The following is a 17565-nucleotide window of genomic DNA, read 5'->3' on the forward strand; positions in this document are numbered from 1 at the left end:
TACAGAAATATTGAGGAGAAAATACAGAGAGTTCCCATTTGACACCCCCACCACACACATATACACTCAGTTCCTCCTACTAATGTCCTGCATTAATGTGGTACATTTGTTATAATTGATAAACCAGTAATGATACATTATTATTAACTAATGTGCATGGTTTACAGTAGGGTTCACTCTTGGTGTTGTACAGTTCTGTAGGTTTTGACAAATGCATAATGTCGTGTATCTAGCATGATAGTATCATACAGGATAGTTTCACTGTCCTAAAAATGCCCTGCGTTTCACCGACTCATCCCTACCCAGCCTGCCGAAACACCGGCAACTGCTGATCTTTTTGTTATCTCTAATTTTGCCTTCTAAATGAAATCTTTACTGTCATTTAAAACAATCTCTAGAGTAGATCCATATGTGTGGGGGAAAAAAGCAAGCTGCGCAAAATGTGTATAGTATCCTATTTATAAATTTTAAAAACATGTATATACGCATATTTGATTATACGTAGAAAATTTTTGGAAGGTTACATAGAAAAATGATTACTTCTATAGGAAGGAGAATGGGGAGAGTTGATGAGGTCTTGTAACTTGCTATTTTGTTTGAATTTGTTACTATGTACAAATATTATTTTAAAATTTAGAATATTTTATTAATAAAGCTAAAAACAATTTCTAGATAAAGATTTTTTTCCAAACACAAAAGCATGGGAAACCTCAAGAAGATCTAGAGATTTTGACTGCATAAAAATATTAAAATTCTGTACCTCAAAAGCATCATAAAATCTGACCCACCCTGCTATTTACCCATCTATAATGTTTTTTAAATTCATATTTTCATACCTGATGTTCTCACGTGACATCTTTATGATGTTTTGTTCTTTCTTCACAGGTTATTAACCTGCCACTCAGCATCTTCTTGACTCTTATTTAGGCTTAGTTTCATGTTAAAATTGTGACCCTTTTCAGCAATCTCAATCTGCCTTATCCTGCCTTATTTATTTATTTTTGAGGAAGATTAGCCCTGAGTTAACATGTACTGCCAATCCTCCTCTTTTGCCTGAGGAAGACTGGCCCTGAGCTAACATCCGTGCCCATCTTCCTCTGTTTTATGTGGGACATCTGCCACAGCATGGCTTGATAAGTAGTGCCTAGGTCTGCACCTGGGATCTAAACTGGCAAACCCGGCCGCTGAAGCAGAATGTGCAAACTTAACCACTGTGTCACCAGGCCAGCCCCTACCCTGCTTTATTTTTATAGCACATATTACATTCTAAAATGGTTTGTTAGTTAGGTATTTCGTTGTTTGTATATTTTTATCTCTGTCCCTCATGCCATTTCCCACCACTAGAAAGTAAGTTACACAAGCTTTTTGTGTGTCTTGTTCACTGATGAATCCTCAGTGCCTGACACTTGGTAGGTGCTCAGTAAAAATTTGTTGAATGAATAATTGAATTGTTTTTTAAATTATTAAATTGCAAAATTTTAAAAATTTCATCTGTATCTCTGTTCCTATAATCCTGCCTCAGTTGGTATTTGTTGTTTAGTTTGTTGTGTTATATTGTGATCATACTCCTCTGGTGTCTAAGTACTTTGATTCACAAACGCATGTTCTCTACTACCCTTTCTGATAATGGATGTGTTGGAAGAGCAAAAGGGCCGACTTTAGCTTTATCCCTTCCACAAGAGTGAGGGTTCGAGAGCAGAGAGCTCCAGGCCCCGCCAGGACTCGAGTACGCTGTCTCTGCTACTGTTTCTTTGGACAGCATTTGCCTTGAAAATCATATTCCAGCGGAAGGCTGCTGTAATCCACCACAATCTTGGAGGTTTGGGAAGGAGCAGGGGAGTGAATGTCCCAAGCTCTAGAGTATCTGGTCAGCCCACGTTCTTTTTCAACAGCAACTCACTTCAACAGAGTCTTTATGTTACTCTACACTGAGAAGCCTGATCTGTTGCTGATGATTTCTGGGGCAATCAGCTGTCTGGCACTGATTGTCCCAAAGCAATGCGGGGGAGTGGCAGGAACAATACTTAAGAACTTGCTCCTAAGCCTAACTGGGCTTTCCTCACAGTTTTTGACCTTATTCCTCAAACCGTTGCTGCCTTGTCTCTGTGGTAACCTGGGGTTGATTTGAAGAGAGGAAGTCCACAGCGCTTACTAATTCTCCATTTTCTCAGGAACCATACGAAGAAATCTGCTTTAAATATAAAGACACAGATAGATTAAAAGAATGGACAGAGATCCACCAAGCTAATACTAATGAAAAGAAAGCCATAGTTGCTTTCAGACAAAACAGATTTCAGAACAAGGAAAGTTATCAGGGATAGAGAGGGGCGTTACATAATGATAAAGGGTCAATGCTCCAGAAAGATACAGCCACCTCTGACATATGTACGTCTAACAACAGAGCATTCAAATAGCTAAAGCAAAAAACAAACAAACAAAAAAGCTAAGGCAAAAAAGTTATAGAACTGCAAAGAGAAGCAGACAAATCCACTGTTACAGTTGGAGACTTCATCACCCCTCTTTCAGTAATCAATAGATCCAGCAGGGAGAAAATCAGTGAGGATGTGGTTGAACTGTGTCTTACCATCAATTAACTGGATCTAGTTGACATTTATCACATACTTCACCTAACAATGGCAAAATACACATTCTTCTCAAAAAAGACATATGTCCATTTAAAGAAAAACTTGTGTGCAAAAAGATAGATATACAATAAATTTAGAAAAGTGTTTGCAAGGAGGTTTAACATCTATAATATACAAAGAGCTCTTAGAAATTCACATTAAGGGGGGGCTGGCCCCATGGCCGAGTGGTTAAGTTTGTGAGCTCTGCTGCAGTGGCTCAGGGTTTCACTGGTTCGGATCCTGGGCATGGACATGGCACTGCTCGTCAGGCCACATTAAGGTGGTGTCCCACATGCCACAAGTAGAAGGACCTGCAACTAAGATATACAACTATGTACCAGGGGGGATTTGGGGAGATAAAGCAGGGAAAAAAAAAAAGGAATTCACAGCAAGGGAACAAGCAATTCAACAGAAAAATGAGTGGGCAAAGAATATAAACTCAGCAAAGAGTAAATCCAAATGTGAAAAGATTCTCAGAATCAGGAGAAATCAGGAAAATGCAAATTAAAATAATAGTGAGATGGCATTTAGGCCTAACAAATTGGCAAACCATTTTTATGATTCAACTAGCATTTGTGACGTGTCTGTCTGCCGGTTGCTGAGATAAGCGTGCGTCCAGTTGGGCGCTTGCAAGGTGCTGTGAGGTGGGCCTCTCCCGCTGGAGGAAGAGGGTTGGGTAGGGAAACTGATGACAAGAATCACATGAAGGAAATGGGAGAAGTCACTGTAGGAACGGTTTTTCTTTTTCCTTTCTTTTTGAGTAGGCAGTTCATTCAAATGGTGTGTGTGTGTATCTACATAGATTTATGTTTTGAGTTGAAGTTTCCCCCACATATGTTCCATCCGCCCATTTCCCATGCCAACACCACCCATCCCACAACTGTTTTTATGAGTTTCTCATGTACGTACCTTCTCAGAGCTTTTTCCACCCCCCTTCTGCATTCTGTCGTCTTGCCATGGTGTTTTTTTAAAAATTGAGGTATAATTGACATACAACATTAATTAGCTTCAGATGTACAACATGATGACTCAGTATTTGTATGTATTGTGAAATGGTCACCACAATAAGTCTAGTTAACATCCATCACCCTACATAGTTAGAGAATTTTTTTTTCTTGTGATGTGAACTTTTAAGATTTACTCTCTTAGCAACTTTCAAATATTCAAGACAGTATTATTAACTGTAGTCACTATGCTGTACATTACATCCCCATGACTTATTTATTTTATAACTGGAAGTTTGTACCTCCCTTCTCTCATTTCATTCACCCACCACTCCCTGCCTCTGGCAACCACCAGTCTGTTCTCTGTATCTCTGAGCTTGTATTTTTGTTTGTTTTTGTTTTTTAGATTCCACATATAAGTGAGATCATACAGTGTCTTTCTCTGTCTGACTTATTTCACTTAGCATAATGTCCTCAGGGTCCATCCATGTTGTCACAAATGGCAAGATTTTATTCTTTTTTCATGGCTGAATGATATTCCATTATATCTGTCCATCTCACATCCTCTTTCTCCATTCATCCGTTGATGGGCGCTCAGGTGCGGCCGTGTCTTGGCTGTTGCATGTAACGCTGCAGCGAACATGGAGTGCAGATATCTCTTTGAGTTAGTGTTTTCATTTTCTTTGGATAAATACCCAGAAGTGGAAGTGCTGGATCATATAGTATTTCTGTTCTTAATTTTTTGAGGAACTGCATGCTGTTTTCCATAGTGGCTGCACCAATTTAGGTTCCCACCAGCAGTGTATGAGAGGTCCCTTTTCTCCACATCCTGCCAACACTTGTTATTTCTTGTCTTTTTGATGATAACCATTCTAACAGGTGTGAGATGATTCCCCGAGCTTTTTTATACCAATAGAAATTTACATTCTCCCTTTTTTAAAAGAGATTATCATAATGTGTACTATGTTCCATATCTCATTTTTTTGGTTAACAATAGCTCTTACAGGTATTTAATTAGCTCCATAATGAGATTCCTCATCCTTTAACAGCTGCATAGTGTTCCACTACAAGAATGCTGAAATTTATTTTACCAGCCCTTATGAAGGACATTTGCATTGTTTTCAGTCTTTTGCTTTTAAAAACAATGTGGTTGAATGAATTACAGCTTACAAATCCTATCAAGAGGAATGAATTGAAGCATATGATTTGGATTGTGATTTCCACAAAATATTGCTAAATGAGAAAAAATAAGATGGAGAAAAATGTGTATAATATGATCCCAGCCTGTAAAACAACATCATCAACACATATTAATGTTTGGATATTTGTGTGTGTGTGTATACAATCAAAATATTTATATTTGTAAATGTATATTTACATATGCATAAATTTGTATATAATTATTTGGGGGAAATAACAGAAAATACATATTACTTGTGATATAGGTTTGGTTGCTCTAAGGCCAAAATAATAATGACTTAAGATGGATGTGTATTTTTCCCTTCCATACAGTTTAGGGATAGTCAGTTCAGGACTGATACAGCAGCTCCAGGCATTAGGGGTCCAGGCTCCTTCTAGCTTGTTAAACTGCTACACTCAATATGTGGTTTCTGTCTCACGGCCTTAAATGGCTATATTCCAGCTCCTGCCATGATATATCTGGGGAGGGGAAGTGGAAAAAGAGTACACCTCTTCTTTTTAAGGGCTTGTCATAGAAGTTGCAGCCATCATTTCCACTTAGAGCCCATGGGCCAAAATGTAGTCATATGGCTAAACCTTCAAGGGAGGCTAGGAAATATAGGTCCTTTGCTGCGTGGTCATACACCAAGCTAAAACTTAGGGGTTCTAATACTAAAGGAAGAAGAGAAGAAAGGACATTGAGAGACAAGAGTGGTCTCTACCATAACAGACTATAGATTAATAGGTGAGCTAGGTAACAAGGGAAAAGGAACATTTTTTTCCCCCAAATTATCTATTCCTGCATTACAAACCTACCCCAAAATTTAATGCCTTAAAACAACAATGTTACTATTTCTTACCATGCTGTGATTTGGCTAGGAAGTTTTTCTGTTGGTTTTCCCTGAGCTCATTCATGTGGCTGTCTCCCTTCACGTGCCCTTTCATCCCAGACTTATTCACAGCATAGTGATCTCAGAGCAGTCAGTATTCCCAAAGGTGAAGAAGGAAGCTGCAAAGCCTCTCTAAACCTCATCTAAGAAGTTGCACAGAGTCACATCTGCTGCATTCTATGATCAAAGAAAGTCACCAAACTAGCCTAGATTTAAGAGGTGGGGAAATAAACGACCTTTTGATAGTAAAAATGGCAAAGGCATATTGCAGAGAGGCATGAACAAAAGAGGCATGAGTCATTGAGAGCAAACATAACAATCTGACACAGGGTATATTTACACTTATGTGCATAGGTAAATTTTTATATTTGTCCACATACTCAAAGAAATATAAACAAGTAAAATTGGTTAAACAAGTTGATGGTGAGCAGATACAAATATGACCATGTTACCCTCCTGCTTTTTTTTGCCTTGCAGGGCAAAGGCCAAGCCCCTTAGCCCATACTATTCCTACTATATTATACTACCTCCTAGGAGATGTGATAAAACCAGTAAGAAAGATAAATCGCTTCTAGCTAGAGTGGTTGGGCTTTATGTAAGATGTGGAATCTGAAATGAACTAGGTCTCGAAGGAAGAAGTATTAGAATTGATGGAGAGGAGCAGAGTGGCATAAACCAATAGTTCCCAATCTTTTTAGGAGTACCCATTTAAAAAAATTGAAATATAGCATACTGCAGAAGTAAATGAAGTATCTATCATAGAGTAAAAATACCCCTGTATCCACCACCCAGGAGATAGAATATTACCAGTTACATAGGAACCCTCTTGTGCAACCTCCCAATAACTATCCTGTCTCTCCTCCTAGAATGTAACCACTCTACTAACTTAGGACCATAGAGCAGTTTTGCCTCTTTTTGAATCTTACATAAATAAGATTAAATGTATATTTCACCATTATATTTGTGAGATTCATCTGTTCGTAGAAGTAGTTTGTTCATATTCATTGCTATATTCCATTATATGGATAAACCAAATATATCTATTCTATTGTTGATATTTGGTTTGTTTCTGCTTTTGAGCTGTTAACCAATAATGATGCCACAAGCATCTTTTTATGTGTCTCTTGGTGTGCATAGGCAGACATTTCTATTGAGAGAATACTTAGGATTAATATTCTTTGGTCATTGAGGTATGCTCAAATTTTATGAAGAATGACAGTTTTCCAAAGTTTACGTTATTTATATCCCCACCAGCAGTACTGTATATGAAAGTTTCTTCTTCTCCATACCCTGGGCAACGCTTGGTATTGTCAGTCTTTTTAACTTTAGCTATTCTGATGAGTGTCTTGGGACATCTCATTTTGGCATTAATTTGCATTTTCCTGAGGACTGTAGAGATTGAGCGCCATTTTATGTTATTTGCCATTTGGAGATCCTCTTTTTTTGAAGTGCTTATTCAAGTCACTTGCTCACATTTCTTTTGGGTTGTCAGTCTTATTCTTATTGATTTTTAGGACGTTATATATTCTAGATATGCATTCTTGTTCAACTATATCTGCACCAAATATCCTTTACCATAACATGGTTTGTCTTTTCATTTTCTTAATTTTGTCTTTTGAAAAAAAGTTCTTAATTTTAATGTACTGTATTTTTACCAATCTTTAGATTGGAATTTAGAATGGAAACTTTCTTAAATTATTTTGAGTGTGCCTCCTATTTCTTCTTAAAACCCTAACTGATAAAGTAATTGATACCAGGAGTTGTTACAAGAAATAACACCCTCAAAATGGGATTCTGAGATTGGATTAGATACACACACACATGTAAAATCAATCACGCAGATAACCTCATTGCTCTGTGGAAAGGGATCACAGGTAATCCACGGCTTATAGTACTGTTATGACTACCATTAATAGCATGGGATGGAGTGAAGGGGGGTGGGGAGGAGAAAGTATCATCATGGTAACCATAGTAATTATAAAGTCTGTGGATCTACCAGGCTTCTGTTACGGTCCTAAACAGAATGTACAAAAGAAAAAGAAAAACATAAAAACTATGAATAAACTATTAAGAATGTGTGTAGTGAATCAGAACTCCTCCACTGCAGCTTTGAAGGAGTCCTTCATCTGTAATCAGTGGACAGATAAAGTAGATTTGTAGCACCAATTAAATGCTCAATTCCTTCAGTTTTCTGACTCTGAGGTAAGAGCACTGGTGAGGAAGGAGGGGCCCTAAGACATAGAATGGGCAGACAAAAATGGAGCTGAGAACTCTGAACGTCCATATCTCCTGAACTTCCTTTGTTCTCTGAGGAAGCCAGCCTCCTCTTGGGACAGCTCTCTCGTCAGCTGGTACTTGTTCTGAGAACTTACCCTCACACTTCCCACTACCTCCCATTAAATCCCAAGGTAGCCTCATCAGAGAAGTGTGTGGCCAGCTCTAGCAAGTACACAGGAGTTAAAGTCCTTGCCGTTTTGATCAGGAGGGACCTGGAGAGTATATATGGAAGTGGGCACTAAGGGTGTTACACCGAAGGGGAATAAATGTAAGATTTGATCATGGCAAATTTATTGGCAGGGTGTACTCACCTGAGAATCAAGATTTAATATATTGGAATTAATAGTTTGCTAGGATGAGGCTTGGACTCAATGATACCCTACAAACAATAAAGGGTCTATAAATAAAATTTGAAATAATAATTTCAAAATGCAAGAAATCCCCTGGCATACTGTAGAGGAGGGAGTACAAAGGCTCCTTAGCCATCCTCAACTCTCACCAAGTTATTAAGAAATGCATTGGTGATAGGAGCCCCAGCATTCTCAGAGAGCTCTGAAGTGGCTGTCCTTTGCCAGGATGATGGTGATGAATGCTGTAGTGGAACTGGGTTTCCTGATCTCAGTAGAAATAAGAATCCCAGAGTGGTAGAGGCCACATGATGGCGCATAACCATCGGAGACAAGGTGGGCACAATTACCATAATAAATGAAAGAAGAGAATGTTAACCAGAGTGTTTTGACCCACAGAGAGAGGTGGTAATGGCTAAATGCTTACAAGGTCCCTAGAAATGAAATAGATTAGGTAACCTACTGAGCTGCTTGACATATATAGGTGGAAAAATTCTGGGAAGCAAACTAACTTGTGTTATTGTAGTGAAATTTGAAGCATCTCATCCAGTTTACCCACGTGGGACTCCTTGGTGGTGGAGAGATTGGGTCCCTTTAAAGAAGAACCTTGCAATGCAGCCATATTGTATAACCATGAATCTTCCCCTAATCCGGTGGTTCCCCAACTTGTCTGCATGTTAGGACATGTTAGTATTCTGAAGACCAGGATGCACCCCAGACCAATTAAATCTATGATTTCTGGAGGTGAGACCCAGGCATTGGTATTTTTTGAAGCTCTCCAGGTAATTCCCATGAGCAAGTTTGGGAATCACTGCCCTAATCCTTCTCTAGTGGCGATTTACTGGAGAAAGGAAAATATCTAGACCTCTTGAGGCTTATTAGACATTGTCTCTTAGGTTATACTAATACCCGGAAACCCAAAACTCTACCCTGGACGACTGGTTAGAATAGGGGGCCTGAGAAAGTCAAGTGACAGATGGAGTCTTGGCCTGAGTCTGGCTAACACTGAGTCCAGAGAGACTCATGCTGTGATTATTTCTCCAGTCCCAGATGTATAATAAGAATAGATATATTTTAATAACAGAAACAATCTTCATTTTGGTTTCCTGAACAAGGGAGTGAGTGCTATTATGGTAGGGAGGGCTATGGAGAAGTTCAGAACTGCTTGCTACCACTCTCTCACCAAGAGAGTAAACAAAAAGTACCACTCCCTGAGGAAATAGCAAAAATTAGTGTCACCATGCTGGCATGGTGAGTCACACCACATTCCCATTAAAATTCCGTTTATGGTCACCAGATGGATCATAGAGGATGAGAATGCAAAACCCAGATGGGTAATGAAGAATGAATGTAGATTATTGCAAGGCTTCATCAGGTGGGGATGCCAGTTGTGTTGGTTGTTCTAGGTGTGGTGTCTTCATTGGAGGAAATTAATGTAGACTTTTTTTTAATGCTTTTTGGTGAGGAAGAGTTGCCATGAGCTAACATCTGTTGCCAATCTTCCTCTTCTTTTTTTCTTTTCTCCCCAAAGCCCCAGTACATAGGTATATATCCTAGTTCTAAGTTATTGTAGTTCTTCTATGTGGGATGCAGCCTCAGCATGGCTTGATGAGTGGTGTGTAGGTTCGTGCCCAGGATCCAAACCGGCAAACCCCAGCCCGCCGAAGCAGAGCGCATGAACTTAACCACTCAGCCATGGGGCCAGCCCCTAACATAGACTTTAATGTGATATATAGGTATTGATCTGCAACCCCCCCCCCATTCCAATCAGTAAGGAAAATCAGAAGCAGATTGCATTTATTTGTTTGTTTATTTTGGCACCTGAGCTAACATCTGTTGCCAACCTTCTTTTTTTTTTTGCTGCTTCTTCTCCCCAAAGTCCCCCAGTGCATAGTTGTATATTCAAGTTGCAGGTCCTTCTGGTTGTGCTATGTGAGACACTGCCTGAGCATGGCCTGATGAGTGGTGCCATGTCTGTGCCCAGGATCCAAACCAGAAAAACCCCAGGCCACCAAAGGGGAGCATGTAAACTTAACCACCTGGCCGTGGGGTCGGCCCCAGCAGATTGCATTTAAATATAAGGGACAACAGTAAGCCTTTACTGTTTTGTCTGAGGGTTATGTCAACTTTCCTGTTCTCTCTATGGTGTGATTGTCTTGCTCTGCCATAGAATATCACAGTGATCTATTATAGTACTGAAATTATGTTAAATGAACCCAATGAGCAGGAAGTAGCAAGTACTCTACGTGCTTTGGTAAGACATGCATGCTAGAAGATGCAAGATAAACCCTGTAAAACTTCCAGGACCTGCCACAAGTTTCTAGGGGTCCAGTGGCTGAGACATGTTAGGATATCTGTTCAAGTGAGTGGCGGGTGGTTGTATTTTCCACCACCACAACAAAGAAAGAGGCAACATGTGTGGCAGGCCTTTCTGGGTTCTGGAGGCAACAAAACATAATAATAGAATTTGGGTGACCTGCTCTAACCTGTTTTCTGGGTAACTGTAAGACTACTAGTTTTGAGTGGGGCCCAGAGCAAACTGTCTTGTCAGCTGGGCCTTACGATTGGGTAGATCCAACGATACTGGAAGTTCATGTGGTAAAGATGTTATATGAAGCCTCTGGTAAGTTCCAGTAGAAGAATTACAACGCAGACCCCTCGGTTATGAAGTAAGGATATGTCTTCCTCAGCCAAGAACATTTTGTTTTGTGTCTTTGGAAAGCAGCTCCTGATTTGCTGCTGGTCCATGGTAGGGATGGAACATCTGACCCTGGGACGTCAAGTGGCTGTGTGAATAATGAAATTGCCCATCACAAACTAGTGTCATCTGACTCACCAAACCATGCGTCTGGATGAGCACAGCAGTAGGCCACTCCCTACAAGACTGAGAGCACAGCTACAACTAAATGGAATGAGCAGGTGACTCAAACTGCTATAGTCCCTGCCCTACTCCTTTAGCACTTCTCCCTCAACCCATGTAAACTGGTTCCCCTCTGACCAGTTAATGGAAAGGAAAAAAGTGTGGGTCTTGTTCATTCACAAAAGGATCTGCAGTGAGCTGGCCATAGCTGGCTGTGAGTGGTCACTGCACAACACCATCATTCATTAGTGGTCCTGAAACACAACAGTAAAGAGAAATCCTTCCATTGGGAAAGACTTTAGAAGACATGGCCTGAGGTAAAGGTATATGCTGGTTCATTGTTAGTGGCTTATGAGTTGATAACCTGAACAGGAACTTGAGAACAAATTGGAAACTGGCTCAGTTTATGGGGCCAGTTGGGAGACAATAACTGCAAATTAGAGATGCTGGCCTATAGAATGAAGTACATGCCTAAAACCAGTAATCGATGTATGGTGCCATCTTCCCCAAAAGGTATGCAAAGTGGAGATGAGAGTGGTCTCTCTATTTTATATATGTCCAATTTTAAAAAAAAATACTGGCAGCTTGTTTTCCAAACTTGATAAAAAGAATAAAATTACAAATCCACAAAGCTCAGTGAACCACAAGCAGGAAAATTACAATTAAAATCACACCTATGCACTTACAATCGAACTTTATATGATTATATGATATCAATCAGATATTTGATTATATAAATCAAACTTTGTATGAAATCAGTTTATATGAAAACTTTATATCAGTTTTATCAAACTGATAAAATAAAACAAAAACATCTTTTTTTTTCTTTTTGAGGAAGATTAGCCTTGAGCTAACATCTGCTGCCAATCCTCCTCTTTTTGCTGAGGAAGACTGGCCCTGAGCTAACATCCATGCCCATCTTCCTCTACTTTATATGTGGGACTCCTGCTACAGCATGGCCTGGAACACGGTGCCATGTCTGCACCCGGGATCCGAACCAGCAAACCCAGGGCCTCCAAAGCGGAACGTGTGCGCTTAACCACTGCGTCACCGGCCCAGCCCCTGAACAAACACATCTTAGAAGCATCCAGAAAAATTATATATCACACACAAGGGGCAATTATATGAATTTTTATAAAAATAAGTTTTTCAATGGAAGCATAACATACATATAGAAAAGAGCAAATATACTTGTTCAGCATGACTTATCACAAAGTGAAGATAACTAGGTAAGCACCACCCACATCCACAACTACAACATTGCTATGCCCCGTCTTAGTCATTACTCTTCTTTCTTCCCAAAGGTAATCAATGTCCTGAATTTTAACACCAAAGCTAGGATTTGTCAGTGGTTAACTTTTATATTAATTGTAATGTAGTCTTTTGTGTCTGGCTTCCTTCACTTAACATTGTGAGATCCATCCATGTTGTTACCTGGCGCAGTTGTTCATTCATTTTCATTGCTATGCAGTATTCTGCTTTACGAATATATCACACTTTATCCGTTCTACTGTTGTAGACATTGGAGATGTTTCCATTTTTTGGCTGTTATGAGGAGTGCCGCTGTGAACATTCTTGTGTCCATCTCTTGGTGTACACATGTACACATTTTTGTTAGGTTCTTCGTCGTACCTAATAACCCCCTTGAGGGGACTTTTTGGTTCCTGAAACGTTGGAGTCAGTGGTTTCGCAGGTCTTAGTGCTCAAAGGAGGAATGCTTCCTAGGGAAACATAGTTCAGTGAGTTAGAAGTGGACACTGCTTGCTGGCAAGTTTGGGCTCTTGCTCTTACTAGCGAACAGAGAGAGAAGGGGATCACTCTGCCGGCAGAGGTGAGGGCTCCATTTTAACGGGGAATTGGATTGCTGCTATATAGTGGAGTAAGAAGGACTCTATACGGAAGGTGGGGTATTCACTGGGATGCTACTTAGTGCTCTCTTGGCGAAGAGTCTAATACAAAGTAGGGTAACCCCACACCCCCCGGTAAAGAATCCCATTCAGCCGAGGTGCAGACAAAGTGAGAGAAACCTGGACTGGGCAGTGAGAGAAAGCACCTTCGCTTATGAGTCCAGGCCTTGTGAGCGGCTGACAAGCAGGTTTCATGATTATGTCTTGTTACTTGTTTCTTTTCTCCGCTACCATATATGAAGAATTCCGGGGTGGCCACTGTGTTTGGTTTCAGCTGAGGGTATGACAGTTGATAGCACTTCATGATGATTTTGTAGCTGATGATGAGAGGAGATCACATGGGGGAAGAGAGTGAGGCGAGCCTGTTTATTCCGCCGGGCTCCCTGCATCAGAGGCTCTGTGAAACGGAGCATGCATCTTGCCCAGAGCTCATTGCTGCTCTCACAGGACCTCCTCTCAGTTCTCTCTCCTTCCAGGTTCTGCTTAACTTCTCTCCTGTCTCTTAAGGCCTAAGGGTGGTACAGCTCCCCTGCCTTGGGTTACAGAGCTATCTTTGTAATGTAATTCTCTTACAGCCTACACACAAAATTAGTCCCTTTGTAAATAAACTTTCCTTAAATGATCCGTAGTGTGCCATTTGTTTCCTGTTAGGACTCTGACACGCAATGTTTTTATCTTTTGTATTGCTTCTTGCCTGAAATCTACCTGGATGTTAGCCTAGCCACACCATCTTTCTAATTAGTTTTTGCATGGTATAGCTTTGACTTTAAGCTATTCTGCATTCTAATATTTAAGATTTGTTTCTTGAAAACGGGTTAAAGATGTATCTTTATAGCTTGAAGGTGATAGTCTTTGTCTTTTAATTGGATAATCAATTTTTTTTTAAGATTTTATTTTTTTCCTTTTTCTCCCCAAAGCCCCCCTGGTACATAGTTGTGTATTCTTAGCTGTGGGTCCTATCTAGTTGTGGCATGTGGGACGCTGCCTCAGCGTGGTTCGATCCGTGCCCAGGATCCGAACCGACGAAACACTGGGCCGCCTGCAGTGGAGTGCAAACTTAACCACTCGGCCAGCCACAGGGCCAGCCCCTGGATAATCAATTTGCATTTAATGTAGTTACTGGTTTATGGGCCTTTAAAGCTGCCATCATACTGTTTTTTGTTTCACCTGTTGTTCACTCTTTTATTCTCTGCTTTCTTTGGGATTGATCAAGGTTTTTCTTTTTATTCCATCTTTTTCTTTTGATTAGCCTTTTACTTATATGTTCTTTTCCCATTCTGTTATTCATTACTCTAGAAATTAGAATGTGTGTTCTTGACTTCTAAAAGCCTCAGACACTAAAGTATACATCAGTACGTTGTCTACTTCTTGGACAGTGTACACACCTTAGACCACTTTATTTACCCTCTCCTTCAATTTGTGTGTTACCATTATGTTTTAAATCTCTGTGTTTTTAACATCACAATATATGAGCACTGTTTTGCAAAGTTAATATTCATTGAGATTTACTCAGATATTTTTCCTTTTCATTGCTGTCCATCCCTTCCGGAATTTGAGAGTGTCCATCTGAGATCATTTCTCTTTGCTCGAAGGCTACTCTTCTAAGGCAGAAATGCTGGTGACAAATTCTCAATTTCTGTTTGAAAATACCTTTATTTTGCCTTAATTTTTTAAAGTTATATTATTATTATTTATTTTTTTATGAGGAAGATTGGCCCTAAGCTAACATCTGTTGCCAGTCTTCCTCTATTTTATGGGGGATGCCGTGGCTTGATGAGCAGTGTTTATGTCCGCGCCCGGGATCCGAACCTGTGAACCCTGGGCCGCCAAGGTGGAGTGCATGAACTTAACCACTACGCCACTGGGCTGGACCTGAAAGTTATTTGAATATGAGCTCTCAGTTGGCAATATTTTCTTTTAGTGCTGTGAAGAGAGCATCATTTGGCTGAAAGCAGCTGTCTTACTGTCATTCATTTGATAAAGTGATCTGTCTTTTTCCTCTGGATGCTTAAAAGTTTCCTCTCTGATTTTCAGCAGTTTTACTGTGATGTCTTAGGTGTGATTTCCTTTGTCCTTTCTTGCTTAAAGTTTATAGTGCTTCTTGAATCTGAGGCCTGATGCCTTTTGCTTACTTTAGACATTTATTCAAGCGTCTCTTGTTACAGGCTGTCACTCCTCTCCTTTTGGGTCTTCATTATGTCTTTTCCACTTTATTTTTTCCATCCTTTTGTCTTCCTATAAATCTGTCTGCATATTTTCTTCTGAATTTCTTCAAATTCCCTAATTTTGTCTTCAGCTCTGTATACAAGCATACCTCATTTCACTGCATTTTGCTTTACTGCACTTTGCAGATACTGTGTTTTTTACAAGACCTTCCACCAGCAAAAAGATTATGACTTGCTGAAGGTTCAGATGATGCTTAGTAATTTTTTAGCAATAAAGTATTTTTCAATTAAGGTATGTGCAGTGTTTTTTTAGACATAATGCTGTTGCACACTCAGTAGACTACAGTATAGTCTAAACATCACTTTTATATGCCCTGGAAAACCAAAAAATTCGTGTGACTCACTTTATTGCACTATTTGCTTTATCTCGGTGGTCTGGAACCACACCTGCAGTATCTCAAAGGTATGCCTCTAATTGGCTATTAAATCCATCCACTGTGTTTTTAATTTGTGTCTCAATAATAGAATTTCCATTTGGTTCTTTGTATTTCCATTTTCTACAGACATCCTTACTCTTATATTTTAAGTTCCTGAACATATCAATCATAGCATTTTAAAGTCTTCGTCTCATAATCCCTGTGGGGTTCTGTTTCTATGATCTGTTGCTTCTCTGGTTTTGTCATTTCTTCTCATATACCTGATTATTTTTGTTTTTGTTTTTTTTGAGGAAGATTAGCCCTGAGCTAACATCTGCCACCAATCCTCCTCTTTTTGCTGAGGAAGACTGGCCCTAAGCTACCATCCCTGCCCATCTACTTCTACTTTATATGTGGGACGCCTACCACAGCGTGGCCTGATGAGCAGTGTGCACGTCCTCATCCTGGATTCAAACCGACGAACCCCAGGCCACCGAGGCGGAGCACACAAACCTAACCGCTGCACACAGGGTCGGCCACTCTGATTATTTTTTAGGTGTGCTGGATATTGTGTATAAAATATTGTACTGGTATTTTGAGGCTCTAGATAACCATTACTTTCCTCTATAGAGGATTTGTTTGCTTCTATATAAGGCAGCTAAACTAGGGCTATTAGCAAACTCAGATCACTACAATCTAGCAGGGCCTGAGATGATTCCATCCCTGCCAGTTCTGATCTATTTGCAGTTCACCCTGACTCCCAGGGTGTAGCTCTTCAAGGTCTCAACTGAAAGACTGAGGGATTTATCTCTTCCTTGGTGAGCTTCATACTGCACTTTTTCTCCCTTCTCACCCCATCTAGGCCTGGGAGCTTTCACAGAGCTGTTCATTCACCTTCTCTGGAAGAGAAGAGACAGATGCCTCCAGTGGAAAGGGGGCCCCAAGTGCCACAAGCCTGTCTCCATCCTGTCTCCCTCTCCTCGACTTTGCCCTGCACTCCTCACCAGTTTGGTCACTTTCCAGTACCTTTAAACATGTCGTTTTTTGTTTTGGCCCAACTTTTCTAGTTGTTCTCAGCAGAAGCATGATCAAAACCACCTAGTTCTTCATTACCAGAAGTAGAATTGCAAAGGACTCATTTTTAATGTCAACAGTTTTACTGGATACCCCCTGCCCCCCCCCCATCAAAACACACAAGGTAGTAATTGTACATATGTTTAGTCTATAAACTATAAAAAAGTGTATAATAAATATAATAATGTATTTATATACATTATATATATTATTTACATTTGATATAGTATACGTGTCCAGGTCCCCTGCAATAAGTGTTACTTAGGGATTTGTTACTCACGAAGGGAAACACTGTTGAACGCAAAGGCACAGTTTCAGGGAAGTTAACAATATGTTCGAAGGAAGATGAGGAGCCCACTTTGATTAGAAATTTCATGTATAGGGGCTGGCCCAGTGGCACAGCAGTTAAGTTCCCACATTCTGCTTCTCGGCGGCCCGGGGTTCACTGGTTCAGATCCAGGGTGTAGACATGGCACCACTTGGCAAAAAGCCATGCTGTGGCAGGCGTCCCACATATAAAGTAGAGGAAGATGGGCACGGATGTTAGCTCAGGGCCAGTCTTCCTCAGCAAAAAGAGGAGGATTGGTAGTAGTTAGCTCAGGGCTAATCTTCCTCAAAAAAAAAGAAAAAAAAAAATTTCATGTATAAAAGCAGAGATTAAGTTCTGACTTTTATTCTCTATACAGTAGGAAACCATTGAAAACTTCTTTATTGTGGTATCTTTTAATAAAAGCCATGCTTAATCAGATAGTCATATGCAAGATAGACTGGAGAAGTAAGAGCCCACTAGGAATCTACAGTAATGGACCAAATATGAGCTGATGAGAGGCATCACAGTGTAATGAAAAGAATGTTGACTTTAGAATCATAGGACTTATCATT

At 40.1% G+C, this 17565-nt stretch overlaps 1 long non-coding RNA gene across 1 annotated transcript in view; it reads left to right on the forward strand.

Moving 5' to 3' along the window:
- LOC123283868 (uncharacterized) overlaps positions 1–17298 on the forward strand; it is a 22586-nt gene extending 5288 nt beyond the window's left edge. The window contains exon 3 of the long non-coding RNA XR_006524641.2: positions 16472–17298. This is a non-coding gene — a long non-coding RNA (uncharacterized lncRNA). The remainder of the gene's footprint in view (positions 1–16471) is intronic.
- The last annotated feature ends 267 nt before the right edge of the window (positions 17299–17565 follow it).

This window comes from Equus asinus, chromosome 3, assembly GCF_041296235.1.
Source record: "Equus asinus isolate D_3611 breed Donkey chromosome 3, EquAss-T2T_v2, whole genome shotgun sequence".
Lineage (NCBI taxonomy): Eukaryota > Metazoa > Chordata > Mammalia > Perissodactyla > Equidae > Equus > Equus asinus.